The sequence below is a fragment of the Hylobates moloch genome, unplaced genomic scaffold (assembly GCF_009828535.3).
Source record: "Hylobates moloch isolate HMO894 unplaced genomic scaffold, HMol_V3 SCAFFOLD_6, whole genome shotgun sequence".
Lineage (NCBI taxonomy): Eukaryota > Metazoa > Chordata > Mammalia > Primates > Hylobatidae > Hylobates > Hylobates moloch.
This window is the reverse complement of record NW_026652281.1, coordinates 154,757,357-154,773,581: the sequence shown is the minus strand read 5'-3', so window position 1 is coordinate 154,773,581 and position 16,225 is coordinate 154,757,357. Positions and strand designations below refer to the sequence as shown.

General features: G+C 47.9%; 1 pseudogene; it reads right to left on the bottom strand.

The window, feature by feature from the left end:
• Positions 1-9,965: 9,965 nt before the first annotated feature.
• LOC116470509 (NAD(P)H-hydrate epimerase-like) lies at positions 9,966-10,877 on the bottom strand (annotated as a pseudogene).
• Positions 10,878-16,225: the final 5,348 nt, after the last annotated feature.

The following is a 16,225-nucleotide window of genomic DNA, read 5'->3' as shown; positions in this document are numbered from 1 at the left end:
ATAAATAAATAAATAAAAAGATTTGGCTGTTAGTGGTAACATTTGAGCATTTGCATTTGTCTGCATGTGGGGCACCAAGAGAGTTCTACTCGGATGGGACCCAGCAGTCTGTGCAGTCATTTGGAACTGCAGAGGGAAATTCAAGACCCCACCCAGCCCCTCTGATTGGACTCCTTTGGAAGTACGCTGTTTGTTTGCACGTATGAATGTATGACTTTGTGCATGGGCCGTGATCCCTTCTTCAACAAACAAGAACAGTGTGGATAGCGACCCCACATTCTATAGTGGCTGGAGAGTTTCCTTTCAGTTGCTTTGTCTTTTTTCCTTCCCCTCCTTTCTTTCTCTCACCCCACTCGTAAAACCTGGCTCCTTTGTGGAAGCCAACCAGGCTCTATCTTCCTCTATTTTGTTTTCTGCCTGCTTTATATGAGTGTGTACGTGTGTGTTTATGTGTATGTACAGGTATTTTGTTTCGTGTTGTGGCCACAAGGTGCCAAATTGGCTTAAAGTTAAGAAGTACTCATAAACTAAGTAAAGTCTTTAATAAATAAGGCTGGCTTTAAAATTACTGGCAAAATAATATGAGAAATGTCTTAAGAATTGTCAACATACATTTTCGTTTGGATTCATTGATCAGGTGGTTTCATGTTGATCTCTGCCAGATGTTATTAGGTGTAAAAATTTTGCATAAAGCCCCGCACGGTGGCTCATGGCTGTAATCCCAGCACTTTGGGAGGCTGAGGCGGGTGGATCACGAGGTCAGGAGATTGAGACCATCCTGGCTAACATGGTGAAATCCCGTCACTACTAAAAATACAAAAAATTAGCCGGGCGTGGTGATGGATGCCTGTAGTCCCAGCTAGTCGGGAGCACGAGGCAGGAGAATGGCGTGAACCCGGGAGGCAGAGCGTGCAGTGAGCCGAGATCATACCACTACACTCCAGCCCGGGCAACAGGGCAAGACTCTGTTTAAAGAAAAAAAGAAAAAAAGGTTTGCATAAGAGTTATAAAACTATAATGCAAAATTTTGATCCAAACAGAATGATCTTTGTGAAATTTTTGATAAATAAGACATTTAATAAAAACAGGCTGGGCTCCTGCCTGTAATCTCAACACTTTGGGAGGCCAAGGTGGGAGGCTCACTTGAGCCCAGGAGTTCAAGACCAGCCTGGGCAACACAGTGAGACCCCTTCTCTAAAAAAAAAGGAAAATAAAAAGAATAAAACAGCTAGGCCGGCCATGGTGGCTCATGCCTGTAATTCCAGCACTTTGGGAGGCCGAGGCAGGTGGATTACCTGAGGTCAGGAGCTTGAGACCAGCCTGGCCAACATGGCGAAACCCCATCTCTACTAAAAATGCAACAATTAGCTGGGTGTGGTGGTGGGCACCTGTAATCCCAGCTACTTGGGAGGCTGGGAGAGGAGAATTGCTTGAATCCAGGAGGCGGAGGTTGCAGTGAGCCAAGATCATTCCACTGCACTCCAGCCTGGGCAACACAGCCAAACTCCATTTCAAAAATAATAATAATAATAATAATAATCGCTTAAATCAAACATATGTTGTCAGAAAAATAGAAACTTTAGGCTGGGCGTGGTGGCTCATGTCTGTAATCCCAGTATTTTGGGAGGCCAAGGCGGGTGGATCACTTGTGGTCAGGAGTTGGAGACCAGCCTGGCCAACAGGGTGAAACCCCATCTCTACTAAAAATACAAAAATTAGCCGGGTGTGATGGCAGGCGCCTGTAATCCTAGTTAGTCGGGAGGCTGAGGCAGGAGAATCACTTGAACCTGGGAAGCAGAGCTTGCAGTGAGCCAAGATCGCATCACTGCGCTCCACCCTGGGCGACAGAGACTCTGTCTCAAAAAAAAAAAAAAAAAAAGTAAGATAGAAACATTAATGCCTTTTAGGTCATGTGTTTAAAGATTCTTGATAAAGTAAAATAAAAACATCTTCAAAATGTATACATTTTGGCCAGGCACAGTGGCTCATGCCTGTAATCCCAGCACTTTGGGAGGCCAAGGTGGGCGGATCACCTGAGGTCAGGAGTTTGAGACCAGCCTGGCCAACATAGTGAAACCCTGTCTCTACTAAAAATGCAAAAATTAGCCAGACGTGGTGGCACATGCCTGTAATCCCAGCTACTCAGCTACAGGAGGCTAAACCAGAAGAATCGCTTGAACCTGTGAGGTGGAGGTTGCAGTGAGCCGAGATGGTGCCGCTGCACTCCAGCCTGGGTGACAGAGCAAAACTCTGTCTCAAAAAAAGAAAAGAAAAGAAAAGAAAAAAGCCAGGCACAGTGGCTCATGCCTGTAATCCCATCACTTTGGGAGGCCGAGGTGGGGGGATCACCTGAGGTCAGGAATTTCAAACCAGCCTGACCAACATGGAGAAACCCTGTCTCTACTAAAAATACATAATTAGCTGGGTGTGGTGGCGCATGCCTGTAATCACAGCTACTCGGGAGGATGAGGCAGGAGAATCGCTTGAATCTGGGAGGCAGAGGTTGTGGTGAGCCGAGATCACACCATTGCACTCCAGCCTGGGCAACAAGAGTGAAACTTTGTCTCAAAAAAAAATAAAAATAAAAAATAAATGTATACATTTGGTCTAAATGAGGCAGGCCAGGTACTATCTGCTAGATACTTTAAGGCCATAAACTGCTTCTATGACTTTTAATATACAATCTGATACATGGTTAACATTGCTTACCTACGAGGATTTTCATCAAAAAGTAAAAGCTGCTGAGAGTTCACATTGTAACACGTACTTGAGACTACCAGAGAACCAGGTTTTACACGCAAGGTGCACAAGGAAGGTAGAATGTGTTTTTGGTAAAAGATTTTAAGATATGAAAATATATTTTTTGTTCAAGGGAATATGATTTTGTCTAATCAGAAGTTCTTAAGGATTGTCTAATCTAAAAGTAATGGGACAAAATTGAAGATTTAGACAAGTCATAAAGGATTTCTGAAGGATTGATCTTGCAAAGAAAATTCTGTGGGTTCGAGCAAGTTGACTAAGATTTTGAGGGGATTATTTTGTTTTTCTGTAGGTTGAATATTGAAATAAAAGTACATTGGTCAGATATAGTGGCTCATGACTGTTATCCCAGCACTTTGAGAGGCCGAGGTGGGCGGATCACTTGAGGTCAGGGTTCGAAACCAGCCTGGCCAACAGAATGAAACCCCGTCTCTACTAAAAATGGTGTGGTGGCGGGTGCCTGTAATCCCAGCTATTTGGGAGGCTGAGGCAGGAAAATCACTTGAACCCAGGAGGCAGAGGTTGCAGTGAACCAAGATGGCACCATTGCACTCCAGCCTGGGTGACAGAGCGAGACTCCGTCTAAAAAAAATAAAAATAAAATAAAAATAAAAATAGTATATTGATGCAGGGCCAAAACTGGGCCCATGTGTCTGAATAACAAGGTTTTCTTGAACTGAGCTGCTGTTTAACAGAAACTTGTAAAGAGCTATAAAAGGTTTATGGAAATGTTACATTATGGTCAAACTAATTAGGATTAGATAGATTTGTCTATTAGGTTTTATTAAGAATCAGGTTTACAGGGCCGGGCGTAAACGCCTGTAATCCCAGCACTTTGGGAAGCCGAGGCGGGTGGATCATGAGGTCAGGAGATCGAGACCATCCTGGCTAACACGGTGAAACCCCGTCTCTACTAAAAATATCAAAAAAATTAGCCGGGCGTGGTGGCGGGCGCCTGTAGTCCCAGCTACTCAGGAGCCTGAGGCAGGAGAATGGCGTGAACCCAGGAGGCGGAGCTTGCAGTGAGCCGAGATCAGGCTGCTGCACTCCAGCCTGGGCAACAGAGTGAGACTCCGTCTCAGCAACAACAACAAAAAATCAAGTTTAGCCGGGCGCGGTGGCTCACACCTGTAATCACAACACTTTGGGAGGCTGAAGCAGGTGGATCACCTGAGGTCAGGAGTTGGAGACCAGCCTGGCCAACATGGTGAAGCCCCATCTCTACTAAAAACACAAAAATTAACCAGGCGTGGTGGCAGGCGCCTGTAATCCTAGCTACTTGGGAGGCTGAGGCAGGAGAATCACTTGAACCTGGGAGGCAGAGGTTGCAGTGAGCCAAGATCACGCCATTGCACTCCAGCCTGGGGGACAAAAGCGAGACTTCGTCTCAAAAAAAAAAAAAAAAAAAGAATCAGGTTTAACATTAATAGTAAGCTAATGCAAAGGGGAAATTTGGCTTTCTCTTTTGAACAAGATTTTAGTGTAATATTAAAAGATAATAAAAGATTTTTGGCGGTATATGGTGGCTCACGCCTGTAATCCCAGCACTTTAGGAGGCCAAGGTGGGTGGATCACTTGAGGCCAGAAGTTCAAGACCAGCCTGGCCAACATGGCAAAACCTTGTCTCGAGTAAAAATACAAAAATTTGCCGGGTGTAATGGTGCATACTTGTAATCCCAGCTACTTGAGAAGCTGAGGAAGGAGAATCACTTGAACCCAGGAGATGGAGGTTGCAGTGAGCCAAGATCGTGCGACTGCATGCCAGCCTGGGTGACAGAATGAGATTCTGTCTCAAAAAAAAAAAAAAAAAGATAATGAAAGATTTTTGTTTGCCTTTTGAATAAATGACAAAAAAAGGGGGGGGAAGAGAAAAGAGACAGATTCAGCTGGCCTCATGCTGTCTTTACTGGGTCCCGTTCAGAACTGAGTATTCCCTCTGTCAATGATTAAAGATGTTTCCCTTTTCCGTATAACGACCTGGGATTCTATTTTATAACATCAAGTGCTTAAACCTAGGCTGGGTATAGTGGCTCACACCTATAATCCCAGCATTTGGGAGGCTGAGGTGGGCAGATCACTTGAGCTCACGAGTTCAAGACCAACATGGGGTTGGCTAGGTGTTAGGATTTGTAAGTATACTTAATTTATGGCAGTATATTTATTTGCATAAGGTCAATACAAATCTGTTTTCTCTCTTTTTTTGTTTTTTGAGATGGAGTCTCGCTCTGTTGCCCCAGCTGGAGTGCAGCAGTGCCATCTTGGCTCACTGCAACCTCTGCCTCCCAGGTTAAAGCGATTCTCCTGCCTCAGCCTCCAAAGTAGCTGGGATTACAGGTGTGTGCCACCACACCTGGCTAATTTTTGTATTTTTAGTAGAGACAGGGTTTCATCATGTTGGACAGGCTGGTCTCAAACTCCTGATCTCAGATGATCTGCCAACCTTGGCCTCCCAAAGTGCTGGAATTACAGGTGTGAGCCACGGTGCCTGGCCCAAATCTGTTATCCTTTGTAACAGGACACCACTGGAGACACTGTACCAAGGCTTTGACTGGAATGGCTACTTTCAGGTATAAACAGACTGCTCTACGGAATGAAAGTTGATTTACAGAGCCTATAAAGCCCCTTGGAAAAGCTGGTCTCATACCTTGTCAACATAGTCCCTGTACAGTGTTTCCTGACCCGTGGTAAGTAAAGAGTGTCCCTTTTTTTTTTTTTTTTTTTTGAGATAGAGTCTCACTCTGTCACCCAGGCTAGAGTGCAGTGACACAGTCTTGGCTCACCACAACCTCTGCCTCCCAGGTTCAAGTGATTCTCCTGCCTCAGCCTCCCAAGTAGCTGGGACTACAGGCTCATGCCACCATGCCTGGCTAATTTTTGTATTTTTAGTAGATACGGGGTTTCACCATCTTGGCCAGGCTGGTGTCGAACTCCTGACGTCGTGATCCACCCGCCTTGGCTTCCCAAAGTTCTGTGATTACAGGCGTGAGCCACTGTGCCTGGCCAACAGTGTCACTTTCTGACAGGCCCAGGAACCCCAAGTTATCTTGGGACCTTGAGGAGAGAAATTCACCCAGTTCATATAACATTTGCAGGCACAGATAAATTCATGGCTGGACTCAAGGCTTTAAAAAGTCTTAATCTGAGATTCCTTATAAAACACAAAGTTCCAGTAAAGCCAATTTTTAAAAAAGCCGACATGACAAATAATTATTCTTGCTATACTTTATGCAAATGCTCAGGCCAAGTATTATAAGACTAAAACTTCTTTTTCTTTTTCTTTTTTGGAGACAGAGTCTTGCTCTGTCGCCCAGGCTGGAGTGCAGTGACGTGATCTCTGCTCACTGCAAGCTCCGCCTCCCAGGTTCACGCCATTCTCCTGCCTCAGCCTTCCGACTAACTGGGACTACAGGTGCCTGCCACCACACCCAGCTAATTTTTTGTATTTTTAGTAGAGACAGGGTTTCACTGCGTTAGCCAGGATGGTCTCGATCTCCTGACCTTGTGATCCGCCCACCTCAGCCTCCCAAAGTGCTAGGATTACAGGCGTGAGCCACCACGCTCGGCCCTAAAAGTTACTTTTCAAATAAATTTGTCCTACTATGATTTGTCTTTAGTAAAAATGGGAACTGGAGAGAGAAAAATTATGTTACAGAAAAAACTATAGTATACCTGTTGTTAGATTCTAGTCTTGTCTACTGTTTTTGAGCTTTTAATATTTTCTGCAATTCAGACTAAATCCTGAATTCTTCCCAGGCTACAATCCCAAATTAATCCTTTTAAATTTTTCTTCCATTTTTCTGAGTTGGACTCAGTGAAATTACTACTATATTATTCCTTGTAATACAGGTGAGAAAAACGTGTCAGACTGCCACTGCCTTCCTCCTCCGTAATTAAGGATGCTTTGAGCCTAACATCTGGATAAACTGCCCAACATTAACCTTTGTTTTTCTTCTGTTTCCATGGAAACACCTCCTATTAAAAATCTGTTTGCCTTCATCACATGCAGAGGCCTAGCCCATCTCCAATGCCACCTTCTGGATGAGACACAGCTATTTAACTTAGCTGATCCTTTCTCAAAAATGAGACACTCTCATGAGGATTCATAGCTCTTTTTGTAGCCTGTCAAATACATAGACCCAACCACCCTGTCATCATATCCAGTTACAGTTGGCAGTGGTGAACCTGCATGATAATTAAGAATTCAGGAAGTGCCTCAGACAGCCATGGGAAACATGCACCAACAAATCAAAGGTGTGTCTTACCCCACACTGTTGCTAGAGCAGCGGTTGGCATCCTGGTCCGGGTCAGAACCATCCTGGTGGCAAAGCTGCTTGTAACATTGGCCCTGACTGCAGGGATAGGCATATCCCTCTGTTGTAGGGTCCACTGCTGCTGCACCCTCTGCATAGGAATGCAAGACAGGCATTCTCTCAGAGGCTCTCGAGACCTCGCACCATATTGCTCCAACAAACATCATCTGTAAGCCCAAGTACTCATGAATATCTACAACTCCAAACACATCAGTTCCATTCCGATGCCCAAAGGCTATGCTCCCTTTCAGCAGGAAGCAGCCAGAATGAGCGTGGTGCCCAGATCCCATAGAAATGGAATGGAATTTGTCAGTGGGGAAATGTAACTGAGTGCCCCCATTTTTCTAGAGGGTAGTTTAATTTTTCCTCTCTCTTCTTTTCTCTTTCCCCTGGTTGCCCACTTTCTACTTAGCCTTTTAGAAATGGAAATATAAGCTGGGTGCAGTGACTCACGCCTGTAATCCCAGCACTTTGGGAGGCCAAAGCAGGCAGATCGCTTGAGGTCAGGAGTTTGAGACCAGCCTGGACAATATGGTGAAACCCCGTCTCTACTAAAAATACAAAAATTAGCCGGGCGTAGTGGCTGGCGCCTGTAATCCCAGCTACTCAGGAGGCTGAGGCACGAGAATCGCTTGAGCCTGGGAGGCAGAGGTTGCAGTGAGCTGACATTGCACCACTACACTCCAGTCTGGGCAACAGAGCAAGACTCTGTCTCAAAAATAATAATAACAATAATAATAACAACAACTCAAGATGGGTTAAAGATTTAAATGTGAGACCTGAAACTATAAGAATCCAAGAAGAAAACCAGGAAACACCATTCTGGACATCAGCCTTGGGAAAGAATTTATGATTAAGTCCTCAAAAGCAATGGCAACAAAAACAAAATTTGACAAGTGGGGCCTAATTAAACTAAAGAGCTTCTGCAGAGCAATAGTAACTATCAACAGAATAAACAGACAACCTACAGAATAGAAGAAAATATTTGCAAACTCTGCACCTGACAAAGGTCTAATATCCAAAATAGATAAGGAACTTAAACAATTGAACAAGCAAAAACCAAATAATCCCATTTAAAAATGGGTAAAAGATGTGAACAGATATTTCTCAAAAGAAGATGCCAACGAGCAGCCAACCAGCATATGAAAAAATGTTCAGCATCACTAATCATTAGAGGAATGTAAATCAAAACCACAGGGAGATACCACCTCACACCAGTCAGAAGAGCTATTATTAAAAAGTCAAAAACAGCAGCTGCTGGCAAGGCTATGGAGAAAAGAGAATGCTAATACACTGCTGTTGGGAATGTCAATTCATCCCACCACTGTGTAAAGTAGTTAGAAGGTTTCTCAAAGAACTTGAAACAGAGCTACAGGCTGGGCGTGGTGGTTCACGCCTATAATCACAGCACTCTGGGAGGCCGAGGCAGGCGGATCACCTGAGGTCGGGAGTTCGAGACCAGCCTGGCCAACATGGAGAAACCCTATCTCTCCTAAAAATACAAAATTAGCTGGGCGTAGTGGCGCATGCCTGTAATCCCAGCTACTTGGGAGGCTGAGGCAGGAGAATCGCTTGAACCTGGGAGGTGGAGATTGAGGTAAGCTGATATTGCGCCACTGCACTCCAGTCTGGGCAACAGAGCAAGACTCTGTCTCAATAATAATAATAATAATAACAACTCAAGATGGGTTAAAGATTTAAGCGTGAGACCTGAAACTATAAGAATCCAAGAAGAAAACCAGGAAACACCATTCTGGACATCAGCCTTGGGAAAGAATTTATGATTCTCAGCCTGGGCAACAAAAGCAAAACTCTATCTTCAAAAACAAAAACAAACAAACAAAAAACAGAGCTACCATTTGACCCAGCAATCCCATTAGTAGATATATATTCAAAATAAAACAGATTTTTCTACCAAAAAGACACATGCACATGTATATTTATCACAGCAATGTTCACAACAGCAAAGATACGGAATCAGCCTAGGTGCCCATCAGTGGTAGATTGGATAAAGAAAATGAAGTTCAACTTGAGGGGGAGAAAAAGAGAAAATAAAACAAAGATATAAAACATTTAATAAGTAAAAATAATTTTTTTAATGTGGCACACATTCACCACAGAATACCATGCAGCCAAAAAACCCGAAATAATGTCCTTTGCAGCAACATGGATGCAGCTGGAGGTCATCATCCTAAGCCAATTAACACAGGAACAGAAAACCAAACACTGCATGTTGTCACTTAGAAGTAGGAGCTAGGCTGGGCGCTGTGGCTCACGCCTGTAATCCCAGCATTTTGGGAGGCCGAGACAGGTGGATCACCTATGGTCAGGGGTTCAGGACCAGCCTGGCCAACATGAGAGGAGAGGAAGGGGATGAGTAGTGAAAAACTAACTGTTGGGTACTATACTGAGTACCTGGGCGGTGGGAACAATTACACCCCAAACCTAAGCATCACGCAATATACCCAGGTAAAGAACCTGCACGTGTCCTCTCTGAATCCAAAATAAAAACAAATTGTTTTTTAAAAATGTTAAAAAGCAAAATGCAGAATGCTGTGCATAGTATGCTACTATTTCTGTAAAAAGAGGATGGACACTTACTAAGAAATAGGTGGAAAAAAAGGGGAAGCATAGTATTGTGTATTGTGTATACATACCGAATATTTGCAGAATGCAGTGTTGGAAGTGGATCCCATCAGTTGCTTCTTGTTAATTTTTTTTTGAGATGGAGTCTTGCTCTGTCAACCAGGCTGGGGTGCAATGGCGCAATGCTTTTCTTTTTTAATTTACATTTTTTTCCTTTCTCTCTTTCTTTCTTCTTTCTCTCTCTTTCTTTCTTTTTTCTGAGGGGGCGATTCTAAGTCTTTATTGGGAAGAATACCCACCCACCTTCCCTCACTGCAGACCGTAGACACACTTGGTGTCAGGGTAGGGGGCAGGTTCAGCTGCTACTTCTTTTCCAGAGCAGGTGGCACAAAACGACCCCTCAGGTAATGGTGGCAACCGGTAGCCTGGGTTGCAGACTTTTTGGGTGCTGTGAGGGAGATGAGCAAGTCTGGCTGGATCCCTCCAGAGTTTCCCTTCTCCACATCCCATCCTGAGGGAATGTGGATGCCGGCAATGGGCACAGTGAGTCCCTCCAGGACACTCAGGATGCTGGAACGTTCCCGAACATCGCCCTCGAAGCTGAAGCCGAAGATGGCATCTACCACCAGCTCATCCAGCTCAATCATGACAGGCTCTGAGCGCATTTCCCCAAGGAAAGGGATGTCCATTTTCTGACACTGGGTCACCAACGCAATGAAGAGGGGCTTGTTAGGCCTTTTGGGGTGATAGGTGGTTGGCTGGTTAGCCGAAGAGTTTGAGGCGTGGAGCACAGACCAGACCATCTCCTCCATTATTCCCCAGGCCACAGGTGACCAGGACAGTAGGGGGGCTCCTGGACATGGACGTGGGGGGATATGCCTTGGCGATGGCTGTGGCACAGCTCAGCCCGGCCAGCTCCATAAGTGGGTCCACGCTGAACTGGTACTCGTTCAATAGCTCCCGGCCACGGCCTGGGCTTCCTTCTGGCTCAGGTGCTTCACCGCTATGCTCGCTAATGACCGCTGAGTCCCAGCGGCCACCCGAGTTCAGCCGCTGCGGTCCCCACTAGGTGGGTCCTGAGCGGCAGGTGCTGGTCTGGCATTTGATTCGCGGCAGGCGCGAGCCGCAAGCAGCGGCCTGAGCCCCAGCAGCGCCCGCAGGCCGGACGTCCTGCTCGCAGAGCGCGCGCCCCTGGCCCAGCCCGACGCGACCCCGGCGCATCATTTTTTCTTTCTTTAATTTTGTTGTTGTTGTTGTTGTTGTTGAGACAGAAGTCTTGTTTGTTGCCCAGGCTGCTGATAAACTTCTGGGCTCAAGCGATCCTCCCACCTCGGCCTTCCAAAACACTGGGATTACAGGCGTGAGCCACGGCCCCAGCCTCAGCTGTTGCATCTGATTGGAAAAACGTGGAGGCACCAGCACCGTCTAAATCAGAGGTCAGCGAACTACGACCCGCGGACCCATGCTTGCTTGTTTGTTTGTTTGTTTTGAGACAGTCTCACACTGTCACCCAGGCTGATGTGCAGTGGCGCGATCTCACACTGTCACCCAGGCTGATGTGCAGTGGCGCGATCTCAGCTCGCTGCAACCTCCGCCTCCCCGGTTCAAGCGATTCTCCTGCCTCAGCCTCCCGCAGGCACTCGCCACCACGCTCGGCTAATTTTTTGTATTTTTAGTAGAGACGGGGGTTCCACTATGTTGGCCAGGCTGGTCTCGATCTCCAGACCTCGTGATCTGCCCGCCTCAGCCTCCCAAGGTGCTGGGATTACAGGCCTGAACCACCGCACCTGGCCCCCATGTTTTTATAAATAAAGTTTTATTGGTACATAGCCACCCCATTTGATTACATATTGTCTCTGGGTGCTTTCCTACTACAACAGCAGGGCTGAGTAGTTACAATAGAGACTGTATAGTCCACGGAGCCTAAAATGTTTACTGTCTGGCCCTTAACAGAGAACATCTTCTGACCCCAATCTAAATCAATTGGACTGACACTCAAGCCCTTTGCCTAGCCACCCCCAAACACCCTCAGCCCAGTTCTCCACGCCTCCCGCAATCCCCCATTCTGGCCTGGCTGCTCTCCTGTCTGTCTTTCACGAAGAAAGAGAAAAACAGATGCCTCCTTATCTCACGAGAAAAGGAAGGCCAGAGCAGCGCCAGGTGTCTGTTGCTGGAGAATGAGCACAGGTGAGAAAGGGGGAGACGCACTGCTCCCTGCCTCTCCTCCTCTTCTTGGCTAGCTGGAAGCCAGAGGCTGAACAGGTGCCAAGGAATGAATGAATGAGGGAGGGCTGCCTGGGTTCTCCTCCCACCTCGGAACCTGATTTGCTCAGGGGTCTGGGCCCGGCCTCCGTCATTCCACTCTGTTGACGGGAGGGTGAATCAATGGGCTCTAAAGACCCTTCACTAGAAGTGGGCTCACTTTCTGGGGCAGGAGCGTGGCCTCTCTGCCTCCTGGGAAGCGAGAATTGTCGTAAGAAGTACAGGAGACGACTCCCAGAGCCAAAGCCCGCCCTGACTGCTGCTGGCGATTCCACACTGTTCCACGAGGTGGCGGTACAGGCGAGGGAGAGGAGGCCACAGCGGGCTCCCGGGCGACAGGGCCACGCACGGTGGCTCAAGCAGTACAACGCCACCTGCTTTCCCCGCCCGTCACACCTCAGTGGGAGGTGGAGGCCTTTCTGCCACAGCTCACAGATCTCCATTCCCATTTCCACTGTAGGTCTCCCGGTTCCAGCTGCGGCCCACTTACTGTACATGCACTTGGCTCTCCCAATAGCCTGATGAGGTAGGGACCCTTATTATCCATCCCGAGTCCCCTGGACCTCTTTCCTCTGCCAGCCTGCCCTGCTTGCCCTCTACATTGGTTTTCTTTTCTTTTCTTTCTTTTTCTTTCTCCTTCCTTCCTTTCTCTTTTTTTTTTTTTTTTTGAGATGGAGTGTTGCTCTGTCACCAGGCTGGAGTGCAGTGGCACAATCTCGGCTCACTGCAACCTCCGCCTCCTGGGTTCAAGCGACTCTCCTGCCTCAGCCTCCCGAGTAGCTGGGATTACAGGCGCCCACTACCACGCCCAGCTAATTTTTGTATTTTTGGTAGAGACAGGGTTTCACCATGTTGGCCAGGCTGGTCTTGAACTTCTGGCCTCAAGTGATCCACCTGCCTTGGCCTCCCAAAGTGGTGGGATTACAAGTGTGAGCCACCATGCCAGGTCCCTATGTTGGCTTTCACTGAAGTGAATGTGTCCAGAAATCTGATGTATTCGCTCCCCGTTTCTCCTGTAACAACTGACCACTCAGTGGCTGAGAATGACACCCATGTATTATCTCAAGGGTCTGTACGTCAGAAGTCCTGGAGGTCAGGGCTTGGGCAGAAGGTTCACATCAAAGTCTCCACCTGCCGTGATCTCATCTGGTGCTTGGAATCCCCTTCCAGGCTCACTCCTCTTGCTGGAAGAGTTCAGTTCCTGGTGACTGTAGGACCTGTGTCCTGCCTCCTGTCATCCAGCCACTCTCAGCTCCTGTGGTTGCTTTTTAGTCCTCACACATGGTCCCCCCCTCCTAACAGCCGGGAGCAGCATTCAGATCCTGCTTGCTCTTGGGATCTCCATCATTGCCCCGCTGCCGCCAGAGAAAGCGCTCTGCTTTAAGGCCTCAAGGGATTACACTGGGCTAACCCGGATAATCCCAGATTGTCTCCCTGTCTGAGTCAACTGTGCCAAATAAGAAGACATGCAGGAGTGACGGCTCCTCATACTCACAGGTTCTGGGCAGGGCATCTCTGGGGGGCTATCTTAGAAATTCTGTCTGCCTGACCCATCCTCTTGCTCCACTGCCACACCCCATATCTCAAAGTCCTGTCATGTCCTGTATATCGCTCTCACCAACTCCCTTAGCTCAGCCTCACGGCCACCATCCTGGGCCAGGCCACACTCGCAGCTCCCTCGCTGCTCTCATTCTTCTCCCTCTTCCCCAGGCATCCTGCCCACCCTCTGGTTCCCCTGCTATAGCCTAGATGCTCTTCCAAAAACACAGAGCTAACCATGCTGCTCCCCAATTTAAAATCCTGTAGTGGTACCCCAGGAGCTTCAGGGGATGAACAAAAGTCCATAAAAGTCATTTGTTCAAATGATTTCTGAGGGCAGACTCTCCACCAGGCACCTCCTGTAGCTTCCTGCCTTGTAGGATGGGGAGATTCAACCATGAGGAAGGCTGCAGTAAGCACTAAGGGTGGCTGTTCCAGCCGGCCCTGCCCTCGTTCCCTCCTCACCCCTAGGTCTTCCCAGTACCTTCCTCCTCTACCCTGTCACATCCAACAAATCCCATAGGGAGGACTTTTCCCAGATCCCTTCCTAGATTCCAGTTCTATATTGCTCCCACAGCTGGTACTTCCCCGTGCGGAACCCTTGGGAGACCAGGACTCTGTCTCGCTCACCATGGCTCCCCTGATGCCCAGCACAGTGTTGGGCACATAAAGACGCTCAGTAAGTTGTTCTGAATGAATGGAAAGTCCAATATGCACGGTGCAGATCCAAACCTCTTGAGATTCCCTTTACTCCTAATAATTGTCTGCCTTATGCCAGTGATTTTTCAGTGAACCTTTAGGGGCCAACGGTCCTGGCCCCCACAGCTCCATGGCACAAAGTCTGGAAGGAGGCTGGGTGTGGTGGCTCACACCGATAGCCCAGCACTTTGGGAGGCCGAGGTGGCAGATCACTTGAGGTCAGGAGTTCAAGACCAGCCTGGGCAACATGGTGAAACCCCGTCTCTACTAAAAATACAAAAATTAGTCGGGCATGGTGGCATGCCTGTAGTCCCAGCTACTTGGGAGGCTGAGGCACAGGAATCACTTGAACCCGGGAGGCAGGGGTTGCAGTGAACCGAGGTAGTGCCACTGCACTCCAGCCTGGGTGACGGAGGGAGACTGTCTCAAAAACAAACAACAACAAGAAAAAACAAAGTCTGGGCCGGGCACGGTGGCACATGCCTGTAATTCCAGCACTTTGAGAGGCCAAGGCGGGCAGATCATGAGGTCAGGAGATCGAGACCACCCTGGCTAACGTGGCGAAACCCCGTCTCTACTAAAAATACACAAAATTATCCGGGCGTGGTGGCGGGCGCCTGTAGTCCCAGCTACTCGGGAGGCTGAGGCAGGAGAATGGCGTGAACCCGGGAGGTGGAGCTTGCAGTGAGCTGAGATCGCGCCACTGCACTCCAGCCTGGGTGACAGAGTGAGACTCCGTCTCAAAAAATAATAATAATAATAAAAAAATAAAACAAAGTCTGGCAGGAACATCAATGTCAATTCCAAGGGGCCTAGAAGAAGGGAAGACATTTTCTGGGCACAAGAACAAAAAATGTGACCATCAAGAACTTAAGAGGCCAGTCACGGTGGCTCCCACCTGTAAGGGAGGCCGAGGTGGGTGGATCACTTGAGGTCAGGAGTCCTAGGCCAGCCTGGCCAACATGGCGAAACCTTGTCTCTACTAAAAATACAAAAATTAGCCGGGTGTGGTGGTGCACGCCTGTAATCCCAGCTACTTGGGAGGCTGAGGCAGGAGAATTGCTTGAACCCAGGAGGTCGAGGTTGCAGTGAGTCGAGATCGCACCACTGCACTCCAGCCCAGCCTGAGCGACAGACCAAGACTCCATCCCCGCTCCCGCCCCCCCAAAAAAGAACTACTTGCTCAAGAGTCCTGTTAAGCAGTGGGTGGCAGCATGGTGCTGTGGAGAAGGGCAGGTTTTGTGCACACGTGGACATACACACGCCCCCAACGATGCCTGCCAGCCTTTAGCGAAACAGCAAAGAAAATGAGAGGGAAAGGCCCCAGGAGAGGAAACATTTTCCTGACTTTTGAGACCATGGAAAGTGAATAGAAGAAGGTAATAGATGAAACAGGTGTCGAGGGCCACAGGCCAGGAAAGGCTGCAAGGGCACCGCAGGGGAGACATCCAGCCTGGCCGACAGAGCGAGGCTCCATCTCAAAATAATAATAATAATAAAGCACTAATAAATGCTGTAACATGGACAAACCTTGAAAATGTTATTCTAAGTAAAAGAAGCTAGTCACAAAAACTGCATATTACATGATTCCATTTCTATGAAATGTCCAGAACACAGAAATGGATAGAGACAGAACGTAGATTAGTGGTAGCTTAGAGTTCAGGAAAGATAAGGAGGTCAGAGGGTGATAGCTAAAGGGTACAGCGTTTCTTTTTTGTTTTCTTCTTCTTCTTTTTTTTTTTTTTTTGATGTGGGGGTCTCGCTCTGTCACCCTGGCTGGAGTTCAGTGGCACAATCACCACTCCCCATAGCCTTGATCTTCCAGACTCAAGTGGTCCTCTTGCCGGTTGGTCTCGATCTCCTGGGCTCAAGAGATTCTCTCCTGGGGGGGCGCAATGGCCCACGCCTGTAGTCCCGGCACTTTGGGAGGCCGAGGCGGGCGGATCACGAGGTCAGGAGATCGAGACCATCCTGGCTAACACGGTGAAACCCCGTCTCTACTCAAAATACAAAAAATTAGCAGGGCGTGGTGGCGGGCGCCTGTAGTCCCAGCTACTCGGAGAGGCTGA